The sequence below is a fragment of the Notamacropus eugenii genome, chromosome 4, assembly GCF_028372415.1.
Source record: "Notamacropus eugenii isolate mMacEug1 chromosome 4, mMacEug1.pri_v2, whole genome shotgun sequence".
In the NCBI taxonomy this organism is placed as follows: domain Eukaryota; kingdom Metazoa; phylum Chordata; class Mammalia; order Diprotodontia; family Macropodidae; genus Notamacropus; species Notamacropus eugenii.
The window spans coordinates 392,110,642-392,129,517 of NC_092875.1; the positions used below are offsets into that span (position 1 = coordinate 392,110,642).

An 18,876-nucleotide genomic window follows, 5' to 3' on the forward strand; every position below is an offset into this window, starting at 1 on the left:
TAGCAGAATGGATTAAAAACCATAATCCAACAATATGTTATTCACAAGAAACACATTTGAAATGGAGAGATACACAAAGGGTAAATGTAAAAGGTTGGAGCAGAATATTTTGTGCTTCAGCTGATGTTAAAAAAGCAGGGGTAGCAAACCTAATCTCAGACACAATAAAAACTGAAATAGATCTAATCAAAAGAGATAGGAAACTATATCCTTCTGAAAGGAGCCGTAGACAATGAAGCAATATCACTACTCTACATATGTGCTCCAAGTGGTATAGCAGCCATATTCTTAGAGGAGAAGCTATTGAATATGGTACTAAAAATGTTAGCTGTAGCAATAAGAGAAGAAAAAGAAACTGAAGAAATTAGAATAGGCAAAGAAGAAACTAAGTTATCACTCTTTGCAGATGATATGATGATATACTTAGAGAACCCTAGGGAATCAAGCAAAAAACTAGTTGAAATAATAAACAACTTGGGCAAAATTGAAGGTTACAAAATAAACCCACACAAATCTGCATTGCTACATATCACTAATAAAGCCCAAAAGCAAGAGATAGAAAGAGAAATCCCATTTGAAGCTAGGGAGAAAATAAAGCCTAGAAAGACTTCTATGAACTGATGCTGAATGAAGGGAGCAGAACCAGGAGAACTTTGTACACAGAAACAATCACAGTGTGTGAGTTTTCTGGTTGATGTAGTACTTCATTTGCAATCCAAGGACTTAAATAGTTCCCAGTGGTCTCTTAAAGAAAAATGCCTTCCACATCCAGAGAAAGAACTGTGGAATTTGATTGCAAAATGAAGCAGATCATTTTCTTTTGTATCATGTTTTGATTTGTTTTCTAATTACTCCCATTTATTTTGATTCTTCTATGCAACATGACTAAGGTGAAGATATATTTAATAAGAATGAATGTGTAGAACCTATATAAAATTGTATGCTGTCTCAGGGAGGGAGTGAAAAGGTAGCAGGGAAGGGGAGGGAGAGAAGAGAAAAATCTAAGATATGTGGAAGTGATTGTAGAAAACTGAAAACAAATAAAATGATAATAAAAATATTTTCATTTATTAAATTCACCCTCACCCAGTTGTTACGGAACAGTTTAACCCTTTGTGCACTGATACTTGATTCCACTTTTGCTTATGTAAATCAGCTTTAAAAATGACATGGAGGGCAGCTACTGACCACCAACATAATTTGCCCACTTGCTAGTGCCTTCCCTCACCAATTATATTGTAATAATTGTGTACTTATTCTATTTATTCTTGCATAGTTACAGATGGCTCCCCCAGAATGAATGGAAATTCCTGTGTAAGAAGAATTATTTCATTATTGTCTTTGCATCCTTAATGCCTAGTATGGTGCCTGGCTCACAAAAGATGTTTGATCTGTTTGTTGGCTGTTTTGTTTAAACCAGCAAGAAAAGTTGTATTTAGAAGATTAGTCATTTGCTTCTTGTCTCTCACATTTTAAAGCGTCAAAAGAGCTCTCCAGGCAGAGGTGAATGTAAAAATCATAGTCTTTTAGTACTCAAATATGTTAGAAGTCACTTAGTTCAAAATCTTCTAAAACATAAGTGTTCTCCACAACATTCCCAAGTCATTCCCAAAGACATACAGTGACAAAGATTCTATTATTTCTCAAGTCTACGAAGTTCTTACTTTTAGCCAAAATTCACCCTATTATTTCCTTTTAAGTTGACCTTAGTTCTGTCTTCTGGATCAAGAATAATAAATCTAATCTTTCTTCTATATTACATCCTTCATGTAATTAAAGATTGAAATCTTGTTGTTTTCAAAACATATGCATTATACACACACACACATACATACATACATATATATGTACACACACATGCATACCACATCACAACCACCATCACTGCCACCCTACCTATTTTCATTTTCACCATCATACTTGGCCTCTTTTTAATAGGCTTTATTTTGCCAATGCTCCTTCTGAGATGTGGTACTCTGAAGGAAATATAGGGGCTACCACTTCCTTTGTTCCAGATACTTGATACCTTTATGCAACTTAAAATTTATTTTTTAAATGTCTCAGTGTATTGACAACTCATAACAGATGTTAAGTACATTCAAACTTCTGGGTCTTTGACACCAAGTGCTTTCCACTTATACTGTACTTAATAAATGTATTGTATCCAGGTTTGTGATTTTACATTCATTCATGTTTCACATTAAATTTCTACTTGCTAGCTTCTACCCACAATTCTACTCTGTTAAAAAATATTTTCATCATGATTGTGTTATTTAAACAATCAGATCTCCTATGTTTGAGCCATATATAAAATATGACACACAGGACAACTATTTCGTCACTCATACAAGCTACATTGTGTTGGTATCCCATGTGAAATTTAAGGGACTATAGTAATTAGAATAAGTTACAAAAAAAGGACTTCTGCTCTATCTTCCCTAACTTAATAGACATTTTGTTTATCTGACAAAAAAAGTTTATTTCTCTTGTCTCCTAGTTAGACGACATTCAATTCACCAACCAAGAGGTCTTAGAGTACCTGCACATGTACCTACTACCATGTCACTTTTCTAGGCAGTTGAATCCCACATTAGTCAGATTTACTCTGGAGTCTAGGGAAATGATATGGAATATTACTCAGAATTAATTTTAAAAATATCTATAGGTCTGCCCCTCTCCTGCACCTGGATTTTCCTTTCATGGATAATCAATATACTTTGCCTAAATAGTTTATTAGGCATATTGTGTGGAGGGAAACAACAATAAAAAATTAACCTAAGTGCTTCTTCCTCAGAGTCTTCTGTTCAGTTCTCTCCAGAAATTACTCCAAACTATTCTTCCCATTCTCAGATGTGCCTGGGATTTCCAAACTATTCTAGTCTGTATATCATAGAGAAGTAATGGGTTGATGTACAGAAAGGAAGTACATGTGTATGTATATGTAGGAATGTTTGTGTATGTGATTAGTATATAAGCATAGGCAAGGCTATCATTTTAGTATTCCTTGCCTTGGATGACCAAATTATAGCTAACTGTCTCTCATTCTAAAGGGCTTCCTTTTGCTCAACTGTTGCCAAGTTGATAAATTCCAGCAACACTGCTTTTATCACTGTTAGCAGCCATGACTTAGAGGGATTTCTGCTACCCGCTCAGGGCTGCCCATTGTCTTGTCTCCTTTCTTTTGACATCATTCTTGTTCACTTCAGAGAAAGACATAGGTTGGAGTAGTCAGTCACCCAGGAATCAAACATCCAAAGTCTGCTACTGTCTATTTTTTAAAATATAGAACCACCTTCCCCATTGACAGGAAGAGACATTATGTAATAAAAGTATCATGTTAATACATATTCACTTAATCCAACACAACCAATGTGTGTATGACTATACCCAGTCTAGCACAGAGTATTGTGAAATTCACACAGTGGATAAACATAATGCATGATGGATAGAATAGCAGGGAAAATCTTAGTGGTAGAATTGGTGGTTGACTCTAGTGTGGTATGCTTTCAGTAATGCTATTGATTTTCATTTGATTTATCAAATCCTTACCTCCATTAATATCAGATAAGGACTGAAGTAGGATAACCCCTAGGAACATAAGGCATCATATGTAATTATATCTCTGTAGTCACTTTTCCATAGTGAGACCAGTTTTGTTTCCCCCTCAGTGTTTTAAGGATATTCCTGAGGGGGTACGGATTGTCTTTTTATAATACTATCAGTTTTAGTCCCCATTCAAGCATGAAAAATTAATTGACTTAGTGAATTATTAATTGATTCATTGCAACCAAGTATTAGGAAAAGCCTTCCCAGAAGGTGGCACAAGGTTTATCTGCCCACCTTTGTATTCTACCAGTGAAAAGATTGCACCTTGCTTATTATGTGGTAGGGACAGCTGTGGGAAAATATGTAGTCTCAGTCATGGTATACTGGTTTATGAAACAAGGGGAAAAACACAAAGAGGGCCCTGAAGTCAGAGCAAACCCACCTATACTCATTGGATACTTGCTAGGGAAGGCCATAATGACAACAGGTAGATAGAAATACTTGAATTATCCATTAATAAGGCAGAGTGAGTACAGACAAACATCAGGGGAGTATAGAGAGAGGTGCTTGAATGGAGGATGGCACGGCAGAGGGAGGCAGGCAGCACAGGGAAGAGAATGTGGAGGGAGAGGAGCACATAGCTACTTATATACTGATGAATTGATGCTTTGATCACTCAGGCACCTTGGAAACATAGCCAGTGGAGTACTGCTGGGGGCAAGAGTTGGAGTCATATTTTTATAGGACTTTTGGTGGGACAGACTAACACTTACCTATGCCACTTCTGGCTAAGTTCATTAACACATCCACAACATCTCAAAGAAGTTAACACCACTTTAGGGTTCCCTCGTTTATATATCATGTTGCGAGTGTTTTGCTGGTTTTACTGCAGATGTCTAGAGATTAACTGAAGTTTACAGAACAAGGGAAGTTGGTAGGACTAAGGGGCCATTACATTAAAGCTTAACTGGCTTCCCCTAATTTTGCACATGGTCTAAAGATGTGGCCTAAGTATTAAATGAAGTAGTTTCCAGTGATTCCAATGGTCCTCTATTTTATAAGTCATTTTGGGGTGGAATAGAAGCAGAGATTTGCTAGAGCTCTCCTCCCAAATCCTGCCAAATATCTCTAAAAATGACTCTAAACAAATTCTGCAGCTGTAGAACCCACAGAATGATACTGTGAAGCAAATCTCTAACCCAAGACAGCCTGGAAGGTCAATGGGAAAGGTCCATCACACTTCACCAGGGGCAGAGGACAGTCCATCATTGACTCCACCAGAAGAGACAGGACCTATGCAGACCTCAGAAGAACTAAATCTCTGGGACCTGACTTGATAACCCCAGAACACCAAGAACACATTGGAAGGTCATTGGAAAAAGCTTGTTAGACCTGTGTGAGAGAGTAAAGTGGTATGTACTCAGCTCCAAGGCAGTGGAGGGGATGGAGGAGCCCACAGCAGCCAGAGAAGCAGCAGGGGCGTTGGCATAAGCTGTTTCTGTAGCTCTAGGGTCACAGATTGTGGGTGGATCTAACAGTTGACAGTACAACCCCCCCCCCCCCTCAACTCCACTGGAAGCAGAGAACTAAAGAGCTAAAAAAAACCAAAGAGCTAAAAAGCCAAGTAAATGACTGGGGAAATGAGTAAAAAACTGGAAAAAGAGCCAGACTATAGAACCTTACTTTGGTGAAAAGGAAGACCAAAATATACAAACAGAAGACAAAAAGTCAAAATTCCTACATACAAAGCCTCCAAGAAAATATGAATTGATCTCAGGCCATGAAAGAGCTCAAAAAGAATTTTGAAAGTCAAGAAAGCAAAATAGAGGAAAATAGGGAACAGAAATCAGAGTGAGGAAAGAAAATCTTGAAAAATGAGCCAACAGCTTGTTTGCTAAAGGGGACTCAAAAAATGCTGAAAAAAAATGATACCTTAAAAAATAGACTAACCTAAATGGCAAAAGAGATCCAAAAAGTCAATGAGGAGAAGAACACCCTAAAAAGCATAACTGGCCAAATGGAAAAGGAAATGCAAGAGCTCACTGAAGTAAATAACTACTTAAAGATTAGAATGGAGCAGATGGAAGTTAGTGACTTTATGAAAAATCAAAACTAAATATAAAACAAAAGCAAAGCAATGAAAAAATAGCAGATAATGTGAAATAACTCATTGGAAAAAGAACTGATCTGGGAAATAGTTCGATGAGAGACAACCTAAAAATTATTGGATTACCTGAAAGCCATGATTGAAAGAAAAGATTCCAGACATCAAAAAATCTTTTTAATTTTATTTAAAAGAAATTTCAAGAAATTATCAAGGAAAACTGTCCTGTATTCTAGAACCAGAGGATAAACTAGATATTGCAAGAATCTACTTATCACCTACTGAAAGAGATCCAAAAAGGAAAAGTACTAAAAATATTGTAGCCAGCTCCCAGTTCTAGGAGAAAATATTTCAATCAGCTAGAAAGAAATAATTCAATTATTGTGGAAACAAAATCAGGATAACACAAGATCTAATAGCTTCTACATTAAGAGAGCACAAGGCTTGAAATATGATATTCCAAAAGACAAAGGAGCTAGGATTAAAATCAAGAATCACCTACCCATCAAAACTGATTATAATACTTCTGGGTAAAAATGGTCATTCAGTGAAATACAGAACTTTTAAGCATTTTTAATGAAAAGACCAGAATTAAATAGAAAATTTTACTTTCAAACATAAGAATCAAGCATACCATGCAAAGGTAAAGAGGAAAGAAAAATCATAAGAGACTTACTAAAGTTGATATGTTTATATTCGTACATGGAAAGTAACTCTTGAGACATTCCTCAGCGTTTGGATAGTTGAAGGGAATATATACATATAGAAAGGGCACAGGGTGAGTTGAATAAGAAGGGGTGATACCTAAAAAATAATATTAAAGGGTGAGAGAGGAATATATTGGGAGAAGGAAAAAGGGAAAAATAGAATGGGGTAAATTTTCTCTCACATAAAAGAGGCAAGAAGAAGATTTTTAGATGGAGGGGAACAAGCAAGAGGTAAGAGGGAAAGAGTGAACCTTACTCTCAACAGATTTGGCCGAAGGAGGGAATAACATGTACACTCAATTGGGTATGAAAATCTATCTTACACTAGAGGAAGGTAGGGGGGAAGGTGTTAAGCAGGGGGTCGAGGATGATAGAAGGGAGTCCAGATTGGAGGAGGGGAATAATTAGAAGTAAAGACTTTTACGGAGAGACAGGGTCAAAAGAGAAAATAGAATAAATGAGGGGGCAGGATAGAATGGAGGGAAATATAGTTAGTCTTCCACAACATGGCTGTTATGGAAGTGTTTTACAGAACTATACATGTATAAGTTATATGACATTGCTTTGCCTTCTCTGTGTGGAAGAGTGGGGAGGGAGGAAGTGAGAGAATTTAGAACTCAAAGCCTTAATGATGACTGTTAAAACTCTTTTTCTTGCATGAAGCTGAGACATAAGACACACAGGCAATGGGGTATAGAAATCTATCTTGCCCTACAAGAAAATAGAGGGGAAGGGGATGAGAAGAGGGAGGGGTGTGAAAGAAAAGAGGGCAGATTGGAGGAAGGGGTAATCGGAATGCATGCTGTCTTGGGCAGATGTGAGAGATGGGGAGGAAATTTACAACTCAAAATCTTGTGGAAGTGAATGTTTAAAATTAAAAACAAATAGACTAATAAAAAAATTAAAAAGACATTTTGCAAGTAACTGTTATGCTACCTTGATTTATGGGACAGTATGTAAATGACTTCTTGGCTGTTCTTTTGCAACAATCTTCTTATTACAATTACTTTATGCTAGCTACTTGTAAATTTACTATGATAACTGGGGAGTGTGTATTAGATGAGGATTAGAACAACATATAATTTCAACACAAAGTGTATCCTTCCTTTTCTCTCAGCCACTAGTCAAGTAACCTGATATCATTTAAGCAATTACAATAGATAGCATTTTACAAAGAGATGTATACTTTCACATATGCAAAGTACAAACCTCTCCCATTTTCCATATCTGGGGCCATACTAACTTCTATATCAACTTATTCAGTGTTTAGAATGGGGCTCCAACAATGCAATTCACCATTACATTTATTTCCAAAGGATGCATTGATGATAGATGAATCTACATCTCTAGTACTCCTGATCTAGTTCAAGCATGTTACTTAATTCTTAATTGCTCATTCAGAAAATTCTGACAATCTTCAATTTCTGCACTTCTAGTAGTACACTTTCTTTTGAATCTCATAAGTTTTTAGTCCTCTCCAAATGCCTTTACCACAACAAAGCCAGAGAGCAAGGTACCAAATGACTAGTGCCTTTTTACAAATTAATTTTGCATTGATATCTTTTGTTTTTACTTTGCTAAATTTCTTAATATCTCTTCTCTTCAACTTCCCAGAGAGTCATTCCAGATAATAAAGAATAATTTTAAGAAAAAAAAAAGCAGCAAGAGAAAAAAGACAAAACAATAACAAAATATCAATAGATGGCAAAAATGAAAATATGCAATGTTTCATATCTGTAGGACTCCCATACTTGCAAAGGGGTTTAACCAGTGTGTCTTCTCAAATCTTATCTTTGGGGAACTATTTTTTTGCTTTGTAATTTTGGAGAGTCATTTTAGATTGTTTTGTGTTTTTTTTAATTTATATTATTATACTCTTTATGTGCAATGTTTTCTTGCCTCTGTTTCGTTTGTTTCTACATAATGTAGAAATGTTTCTATATGTTTTGGCTTCATTGTCTCTATATCATTTCATATTTAGTCTTTCCAAGCTTCTCTGTAGTAATCTTAGTATTACAGTACAATTATATTCCATAACAGCCATGTGCTGCAATTTGTTTCACCATCCCCTGATCTCTGGATATCTACTTAGTATTTTCCTGCTACCAAAAGTACTAGTATAAATATTTTGGTGTTTATGGAAGCTTTATTCTTATTACTGAACAACTTAGGATCTATAGAGCCTAGTAGTGTAATCTCAGGAATATTTTAGTAAGTTTCTATACATAATTTCCAGTTGTTCTGCCAACAATTCTGTCTTTAGAATTAATCGCAGTTCTGATTATGAAGACTATCCTTATCCTCACCAAATGTTTAGCAGACCAGAAGATCTGTACATAGTCCAACTTGGAAAGTAAGGTTTTTCCATTATAAAGCATGTTATCTTTCTGGAAGTAAGTTGCTTAACTTCTTCCATGTGCGGGGGATGCATCAGTCCCACGTTAACTATGGATCATGGGTTGATTGGGCTGGTATATTCTAAATAACTACACTATATCAGTGTTGCCATTGCACTTTCCTCTACAGGTACCATGTGTCCAGCATAGGCACTATGCATACCTGTGCTTATGAGAGGAAGCACATTGCTTAAATTCACATGAAAGTGTAAATACCACACTATATTTTTTTCTGATAACTGGTTTTACGAAGTACATGAAGAGGGCTAGGAGTTGGAAGAAGAGAATAATAGTAGCAGGGCACAGAAAAAGGAGGCTGAGGGTCTTAAAGTAAACTAATCTGCTTTCTAGTTTTGTTAAAGGATAGCCTCAAAGAGTATGACTAGACATTTTCCCTAATGAAAAATTAATTAAATTAAACAAGAATTTGTATTTATAGAGTATAAATTAAATAATTAGTGCTGAGTTCTAACGGGTTTCTCTCATTTAGACAGTAACCCACATTTTTATGTTATACCTAAACTTTATTGGCCCAGTTCTATTTTTAGGTCTCCTCGAAAAATATTTTCGTGCCCATTACATGAATGATTTAATATGTGAGTTTGACTTCAAAATGCTAGCATGGTATTTAGAGTATCTATGTGACCATTCAATGAGTCAATAATATTTATGAAAACTCTCTGTAGAATCCTGTACTAAGAAGTAGAAAAAAGCAACAGAATTGTTACAGTTGAATATTTAGATGTCCCTTTTGATAGAGTAAATTCTAGAAGATGATGTTGAATAAGACAAATAAAAAAAGGCATCAAATTAAAATGTGAAAAAAATGGGCTAAGTTAAACTGATGGATGTTTAAGAATTTTCTTGATACCCTTAGAGTTATCTCATATCAAATGATCTTACATCAACTTATCCATTTATGTGTTAAATATCCCCCAGTAAAATATAAGTCCCTTGATGACAGATGATTATTTTCATTTTGGTCTTTGTATTCTAGTGTCATCCATGGTTCCTGTCATATAGCAGACAGTTGGTATTTGTTAAAATGAATTATTATTTACTAATATATTGCTTATTTCCAAATTTAGAGACACTTAAAATGAACTTCCATGGAAGTATATATATCATTTATTTTGATATTATATAGATCTTCAAGTATATACAATAAATTAAATATATCTTAAGTGAACTTTCATTTAATTTGGGACAATTTTATTAAAATATGATTAATTCAGTTGTTTTACTTGTGTATAGACTATTTAGCAATTGCATCATTGCTATAATTATGTCATTAAAACAATTATACAATTAGACTGTGATTTTATCACTCAATTATATATGTGTGTCTACATAAATTACTTGCATAATTAGAACATATAATTATAAAGGAAATTAAGAAAATTGCTAAAAAAAAAAAGAACTTAAATATTCTCATTCCAGTCATGATTTTCTATTCATTAAAATGTTTATTTCCTATAGTGCATGAACCACTTTAACCACTTTAAAATTTTTAAGCAAAAGGAAAAAAAAGACAATCAATAGACTTCAAATTTCAATCAAAGTGTTACATCTTTCATTAAGATTATAATATAAAATATTCAGTAGCAAATAGTAAGCATTACCGTATAACAATCAACTGATTCTACTTATTAATATTTGACCAAGATTCAAATAGATCTATTACTGATGTTGATTTTCCTTCAAGTATTTAAAAATAACTAACCTTTGCACAAACATGCTGTGCTTATTCTTGGTTCGTATCCTCCCAAAGGTGCACCCAAGGAGTCTACTTAATCTACTGGAAGCCTTCCTCAAAATCTTTTGGCATCATGAAAGTACCATTAGAACATGTGAGCTAGACTTTGATTAAACATCATTCTAGCTACATAAAGGCCAAGCTTTGTTTTTTAAGCAGAATTTGTTTAATAACAAAGTAGTTTGTTGTTATTTTTTATTACTGTTTTAGAAAAAAGAGAAAGTTTAAAAGATACACAAGGTTCACACAGTAAATTGTCAAGGATTAGGTTTTTTTACACCTTAGCATTGGCATAAAAGTAACATATCACCTCAGTGTCACATGGAGCATGAACAGAATATACACAACAAACACAACAGAAGATTCATTGAGTATCCAATTTTAAATAATAGAGCACTGCCTCTTTCAAAATGCAAGCCAAAAAATATCTGAAACCAAGAAATTTTAATTATGTGCTCTGTTGCTATATATGTATTTATAATGCTTGCCTCATATTCAGGAGCCAGGATAAACCAAATGCAGAATACAATGAAAAATAATATGACTCACTTTCATTATTAGGTCACAGCAACAACAGGAAATAGTAACATTCCTTTGATTGTCTTTTTAGTGCAGAATGACAAAATTTCTAATTTGGGTTGCTTTTTTCTCTTTCACTTCTTTTCAAAATCTTTTAATCCACCTTTCTGAGGTGTGAGTACTTTATGTCTTCTAAGCATTCTCCAGGTTCCACTTCTGCCCAGAGATGATGCAGTATTTTCTTGATCAAGGTTGTCTTTCAGAGGATGCATTACCCTCTGCCCCGTTGCTAGCACTGGGGTCATCCTTGAGAGGCAGTTCTTTCTTTACTTGACTCAGAAGGTCCTTTCACGCTCATCTTTTCTTTTCTCTGTGGCTTTTTTTCAAGCTTTGAAAACTTCTTGGCATCTGCAGAGGCAGTCACTGGGGACTCCACTTGTATAGTCACAGGTCCATCCTTCTGGATATGTGCTTGCATGTGGCCTCCAAACTTGCCATCTTTAATGAGCTCTGGCTTATAAGTCTTTCTAAGTTGCACAAGGAAAGTCTTGCAGAAAGTCTGTGCTTGCTCCATAGGCATCGCCATAAGATAGTCTAGTTTGTTCTCTTCAGAAGAGTAAACTGGCTGGCATGAGACACTTCATACTGTTTGTCCATCACACTTTTTGACCAGGATTGCTCACTTTCATCTTCAAACACCCTCAGATTTAAAATCTTTCCAACCACGTGTTCCTGCTCTTTTTGTGTAACTTCCATAGAAATACAAAGCAACACACAAATGCTCTGTCCAGTGGAACTTACCTGCTCCTCTCCAACTGTGACGTTGAACTGCATGACGCACTAGATAATGGCCTTCATGGAGGCTCCATCCCGCTGAGGGCGACCCCAACAACTGGCAGCAGAGGTAGTGCTGAGGACTGGCTCCCCACTCTTCCTCCTCCTCTTCTACCTCCTCCCCATTAACAGGAGTCTCTGTGGCCCCTGCCACCCCCTAAGGGCCACCACAGTCAGGGCCCATGCCTGCGCCCAAGGTCTAGCTTCTTTTAGGAGCATTCATTCTTTGATAATATTTTATAATGGCTTTCTGTATGTGTTTATGTGTATAGATAAATCAAAGTTTCAAAAATAAATACATTATGTTGATGATGTTTCTCTGTACCAAAGGTTTATTCCAGTGACTCATCATAACAGCATTCTTGAATGAGAATAGTTCTGCTTCTAGACTGTAATGTAATGACCACCACGGTTAGGGTTATACGGGCATATCATCATAGAGCTAGTCACCAGGAGAAGAATGTAATTGGCCACAGAAACTATTTACTAAGTTGTTGAGGGGTTGTGATCTCCACTGACAAAGAGTGAAAAGATGAAAAGTTATTTACCCTTGAATTCAAGAAATCTGAAATGAGTTCATTTTTTTTCCTCTCATGAGCTAACTGTATGATTCTAGTAAAAAGAAATGCAGAAGAAAGATAGGTTTGAGGTTAAGATCAGGCTGAACTAGACAAGCACAAATCCTTAATATCTTATATTTGTATTACAAGACTCCATTGGCACTGGTATAGAATGAGAGAGAAATCATGCCTCATCCATTAATGGAAGTCTACAAAAAAAGTTTTGGAAAAGACTTCAAGTATCTTCTTCCATTTATTTAAGGACCACATAAGTAGCAACTCTAGATAACAGTTCGTTCTCTTGGCTAGAAGTTGTGAACACATATTTTCTTGGGAAATAAGTACTATTTCACTTTTGTCTATGTATGTATGCATATATGCTTTGTGTATATATGCATATGTGTGTGTATGGCTATTCCTCACAAGTTGAGTCTCTATCCTATTCATTTTAATATATCATCTATATATACATACACACAAATATGTATATATAACAGTTGCATACATCCATTGTATGTATATATGTTTTCTGTATGCATAAATAGATTCATTCATGTATGCATGAAGGTATATATATATATATATATATATATATATATATATATATATATATATATATATATATATAAATATATATATATATAATAGGAAATCTCAGATGCACACTTTTCTAACAATTCAGTGTAGTACTTTTTCTACAATTTATAATGGATTATTTAAAGCACTGAGAAGCTAAATGACTTATAAGTCATACAACTAGTATACATCAAAGGTCTGTCTTCAGTGAGATCTTTCTAACTCTTAAGACCAATTCTTTTTCCATGACACTGTATTGTCATGCAATGAATGCAAAGTAGTTTGGGAACTTAATACACTAGAAATTGGGGAGATTATTAAAGACCTGAGTTTTCATTGAGTCTTAAAAGAAATGAGAAATTCTAAGAAGTAGAAAGGAAGAGAGTATTCCAAGTTAAGGGAATAATAAGGAGTGCAGAATAAGAGAAGGAAGAGGATTATTAGAAGGGAAAGTGTTTTGAGGAAGGTGATGGTCAAAAACAAAACATGTGTAAGGAGGGACAGGGTGAAAAGAGAGACAGGATAAACAAGGAAAAATAGGATGAAGGGAAATACACTGCTGGTAATCATAACTATGAATATGAATGGGATGAATTCAACAATAAAAGAGAAGAGGCAAGCAGAGGGAGTTAAAAATCAGAATGCTACCAATAAATGTATTTGAAGAAAAGAGACACAGAGTAAAGGTGAGGGGCTACAGTAGAATCTATTGGGCTTCATCTGAAGTAAAAAAAAAAAAAAGCAGGAATATCAATTGCAATCACAAAGCAAAAGCAAAAATAAATCAGATTAAAAGAGATGAAGGGAACTTCCTCTTGTTAAGACACAATAGGCAATGAAGTACTATTAATATTAAACATATATACATCAAATAGTATGCTATCTATTTTTTTTAAAGAGAAGATAAGTAAATGAATTACAGGAGCAGATATACAGTAAAACTCTGATAGTGGGGACCTCAACTTTCTCCTCTCAGAACCATGAAAACTAACCAAAAATTAACAAGATAGAAGTTAAGAAGGTGAAGTGAATTTTGGAAAAGCTAGATTTGATAGAAGTTTGTAGAAATGAATGAGAAAAGAGTGGAATGAATCTTTTTCTCAGTGGTACTTGGCATCTACACAAAAACTGACAACGTATTAGGGCATAAAAACCTCACAACAAAATCCAGAAAGGCAGAAATATTAAATCCACCAATTTCAGATCATGATGAAATAAAAATTGAATCCAATTAAGTTATGTAGAAACAGATTAAAAATCAATTGGAAATGAATTATAATAGTAAAGAATGAATGGTTCAAACAATAAATCATAGAAAAATCAATAATTCCATTAAAGAGAATGACAATGATACCAATATTTATGAGATGCAATCAAAGTAATACTTAGGGAAAAATATATTTCCAAATGCTTACTTATATCAATAAAAAAAGAAAGATCAGGTGAATGAATTGGGTATGCAATAAAAATGAAACTAGAGAAAGCACAAATTATAAATCTCCAATGAAACATCAAATTGGAATTCCTGGAAACTCAGAGGAGAGATTAATAAAACTGAAATTAAGAAGAACATTGAACTAATAAATAAAACTAGGACCTGGTATTATTAAAAACTTGAAATAAAGTGCTGGTTAATTTTTTTTTAAAAGAAAGAAAAGAAATTTACCAATATCAAAAATGAAAAGGTGAGTACACCACCAAATGAGGAGGAAATCAAAGAAATTAACAGGAACTGTTTTGTCCAATAATATCCTGATAAATTTGACAATTTAATTGAAATGGATTAATTTTTGCAAAAATATAGATTTCCCATCTTAGTAGAAGAGGAAATAGAACACTTAAATAGCCCTACCTTAGAAAAAAATAAATTGAATAATACATCAATGAATTCCTTAAGAAAAGAATCTCCAAGGTCAAATGGATTCACAACTGAATTCTGCCAAATATTTAAAGAATAATTGATTACAAGACTGTATAAACAACTTGGGAAAATAGCAAAGAAGCAGCTCTAACAAATTCTTTTTTTTTTTTTTGACAAAAATATATTATCTACTCTTAAGCTGAGAAAAGTGAAAGCAGAGAGAAAAATGTAGAAGAATTTCCCTAATGAATATTGATGCAAAAATGTAAATATAATATTTGCATAAAGAGTATAGCAGTATATCAAAAGGATTATTCACTTTGACCAGATAAAATTTCTGCTAAAAATGCAAGGCTGGTTCAATATTAGGGGAAAAAATTATTAGAATAATTGACCATATAAAGAAAAAATAACAGAAATGATATTATATCTCAGTAGATTAAGAAAGAGCTTTTAACAAAATACAATACCCATTTATGTTTAAAACAAAACAACAACAACAAAACAACAACAGTGCAGGGCATAGGAATAAATGGAGCTTTCCCTAAAATGATAGTTATTGTCTATCTAAAACTATCAGCAAGTATAATTCATAAAGGGGATAAACTAAAAGCTTTCTCAAGATCAAGGGTGAATCAAGGATGCCTATGGTCAATATTATTATTCAATATTGTACTATATGTACTAATGTTGACTATAACAATAAAAGACAAAATGAAATTAAAGGAATCAGATTAGGCACGAAGGAAACAAAACTATTACTCTTTGAAGATGATACGATGGCACACTTAGAGAATCCTAAAGAATCATCTAAAAAAACTAGTTGAAATAATTAAAAACATTACAAAGTTTCAGGACATTAAGTAAATATGCCTGAATCACCTCCATTTCTATATTATTACTAACAAAATTTAACAGCAAAAGATAGAAAAGGAAGTTAATTTAAAATTACTGTAAGCAATATAAAATACTTGTGAGTCTACCTACCTAACTCAAGATCTATGTATGAATGCAGTTAAAAAACACCTTATACAAATAAAGTCAGATCTAAACAATTGAAATTATATCAATGTTCATCGGTAAGCCAAGCCCACATAATAAAAATGACAATTATATTTGTATTGAAGTGTTTCTTTAATGTCAAACTCCTAAAATTAGTTTACATAGCCAGGAAAATAATAATATTGATTTGAAAGAACAAAAGGTCAAAAACATTAAAATAATTCATGAAAAACAGTTAAGGAAGTTGGCCCATTTGCACTAGATCTAAAATTGTATTATAAAATGGTAAAAATCAAAATAATCTGTTACTGATTAAGAATAAGGGTGGAGAAGTTGGGTAGACTAGGTATACAATACATGGTAGCAAATTATCATAGTAATCTAGTGTTTAGGCAGAAGCTAGGTACTAACATTTTAACTCATATGCAAATATAAGGTCAAAATGGGTATACAATTCAGACATAAAGGGCAATACCATAAAAAAATTAAGGAAACAACTAATCGTTTACCTGTCAGATGTATGTAGAAGGGAAGAGTTTATGACCAAACAAATAAATGGATTAATATGATTATATTAAAAAAAAAAAAAAAGATTTTGCACTAAAAAACAGGGCAACAAAGATTAGAAAAAAAAAAGTTGGGAATTTTTTTTATAAGTGTCTCTGAGAAATACCTCATTTCTCAATATGTAGAGAGTTTTCTCAAATTTCTAAGATTAAAAGTCATTCACCAATTCATCAATTTTCAGTGGAATGAATATGTAATTTTCAGACAAAGAAATTAAAACTATCTATAGTTACTTTTTAAAATGCTCTAAATGTTATGGATTAGAGAAATACAAATTAAAAGATCTCTGAGGTACCACCTCACATCTATGTATTGGCAAGTGAAATAGGATCTTTTGCTTTTTTTGTTTTAGTATAATCAAGAAATATAATATCTCTATTTGAATGTGACTGGGGAGTATCTTTCCCACCCATTGTTGAGCCTGGGAAGATGTGTAAGAAGGTCTATGCTTTTTTTTAGCGAGGCATTGCTTCTCAAGAGTTGTGATGCCCACTGGCACTAAAAGGTGTATAAAGACTGAGGGTGATGTTTTACTTTGGAGCTTAGTTTTTGTAAGATTGTTTTTTGGCCAGAAGAGGACTCTGGGAAGCTGCTGTGGAGCCCTCGGCTTTGAGAACCTAGATGTTCCCTCTCTGGTAACTGTGCTCAGACAGCTGTACCTGTCTGTTGAATTATAGTCAGGCAGAGGAAGCCATGTCTGCTAATTACTTTGGTGTTTAATGACTGAAAGTGTGTATTTGGCCAGTTGAAGACTCTAGGAAGCTGCTAAAGAAGCCCTGATTTTGAGAACCTAGATGTCATGCTTCGTTCTCCAGTAACTATGGTTAGATAGTTGGAGAACAATTGTCTGTTGAATTCAGGCAAAGGAAGCCATATCTGCTGATCTTTAATTTCTCTGTATTTTCTTTGAAATTTGGAGTGCTTGCTTCCCTTAAATAGGTGAATGCTTGGTTAAAGGAATGATACATATACTTGATTAAAGTGATTGTTAACCCCTCAAAAGCTGCCTTTCCTTTTATGAATGCAGATCTAAGAACCTGTGATAGCAGGCTACCCTGAGTATGCTTACTGATACAATCTATTATATTGCTAATATGACATAAAAGAAAATGATAAATGTTCAAGGGCATGTGGGAAAATTGGAACACTGATTCACTGTGAGCTTTGAAATGATCCAACCATTTTTGAGAGCAATTTAGTGCTATGGACAAAAGACATATCATTTTACATAGCAATAGCACATCTAAGTCTTTATTCCAAAGGGATTTTAAAAGGGGAAAGTAAAGGAACTGCTTTTATCCAAATATATATATATCTATAGCAGCTCTTTTGGTGGTGTCAAAGAATTGGAATTCAAGGGGATTCCTATCAATTTATGAATGGCTTAACAAGTTCTGGTATATGACTTTATTGGGATACCATTGTATTATAAGATATGATAAGCAGGCTATTTTCAAAAGAAATCTGGAAATACTTAAGTGAGCTGATGCAGAGTAAAGTAAGTAGAACCACGACAACACTGAACACAGTAACAGCAAAATTATACAATGATCAAATGTGAATGACATCTATTTTCAGTAATAAAATGATCCAAAACAATTCCAAAGTATTCATGATGGAAAATGCTATACACTTTCAGAGAAATAACTGATAGAGTTCAAATACAGATTGTAGCATAATGTTTTTCACTTAAAATATTTGGGATCTGTGTCATCTTTAATAACACAATTCATATGGAAATATATTTTAAATGATTGCATATGTATAACCTGTATCAAACTGGATACTGTCTCAGAAAGTAGGAAGAGCAGGGAGGGAAGGAGATGATTTGGAACTCAAAATTTAGTAAAAATGATTTTTACATGCAATTTGGAAAAATTAAAATATTATTTTTAAAATGTGTGGAGGAAGGTCAGCACTGAATAACCCAAAGTTAGAAAGTATAGAAAACATCCACAGAGGAGGGAAAAAAATAAAACAACAACTGATATAATCAGAAATTCACAGTAGAAAAAAATTCAAGAAAAAGAATGGTAATAAAGCCACAGTTGAATCTATGCACAAATGCCCAATGTTTAATGAATTAATGAAACAAACTAGAAGTCTTAGTAGAAGAGATCAAATTTGATGCTTTGGGTGTCACTGAGACTAAACAAGATGAATTCTAACACTTGAATAGGATTCTGAATTGATATTTGTTATTCAAAAGAAACTATATCAGTTACAAAAAGAAGGAATTATATTGTGAGGAAATCCAAAAAAGCTAGACTAGATGAATATACAAACATTAAAAGAACAGTTAATTCCAATATTGCATGAGCTAATTAAAAAAAGAAGTAGAAAAAGGAAGCCTTGTAACAAATTCTATAATTCAAAGACTTGCCTTGATATGTAAATTGAGAAAAGTCACACGAAGAAAGAAAACGATTGAATAACATTGATAATGAA

The 18,876-nt window shown here is 33.8% G+C and overlaps 1 pseudogene; it reads right to left on the reverse strand.

Moving 5' to 3' along the window:
* Nucleotides 1-11,156: 11,156 nt before the first annotated feature.
* On the reverse strand, nt 11,157-11,886 carry LOC140498576 (D-aminoacyl-tRNA deacylase 1 pseudogene; annotated as a pseudogene).
* Between the last annotated feature and the right edge of the window lie 6,990 nt (nt 11,887-18,876).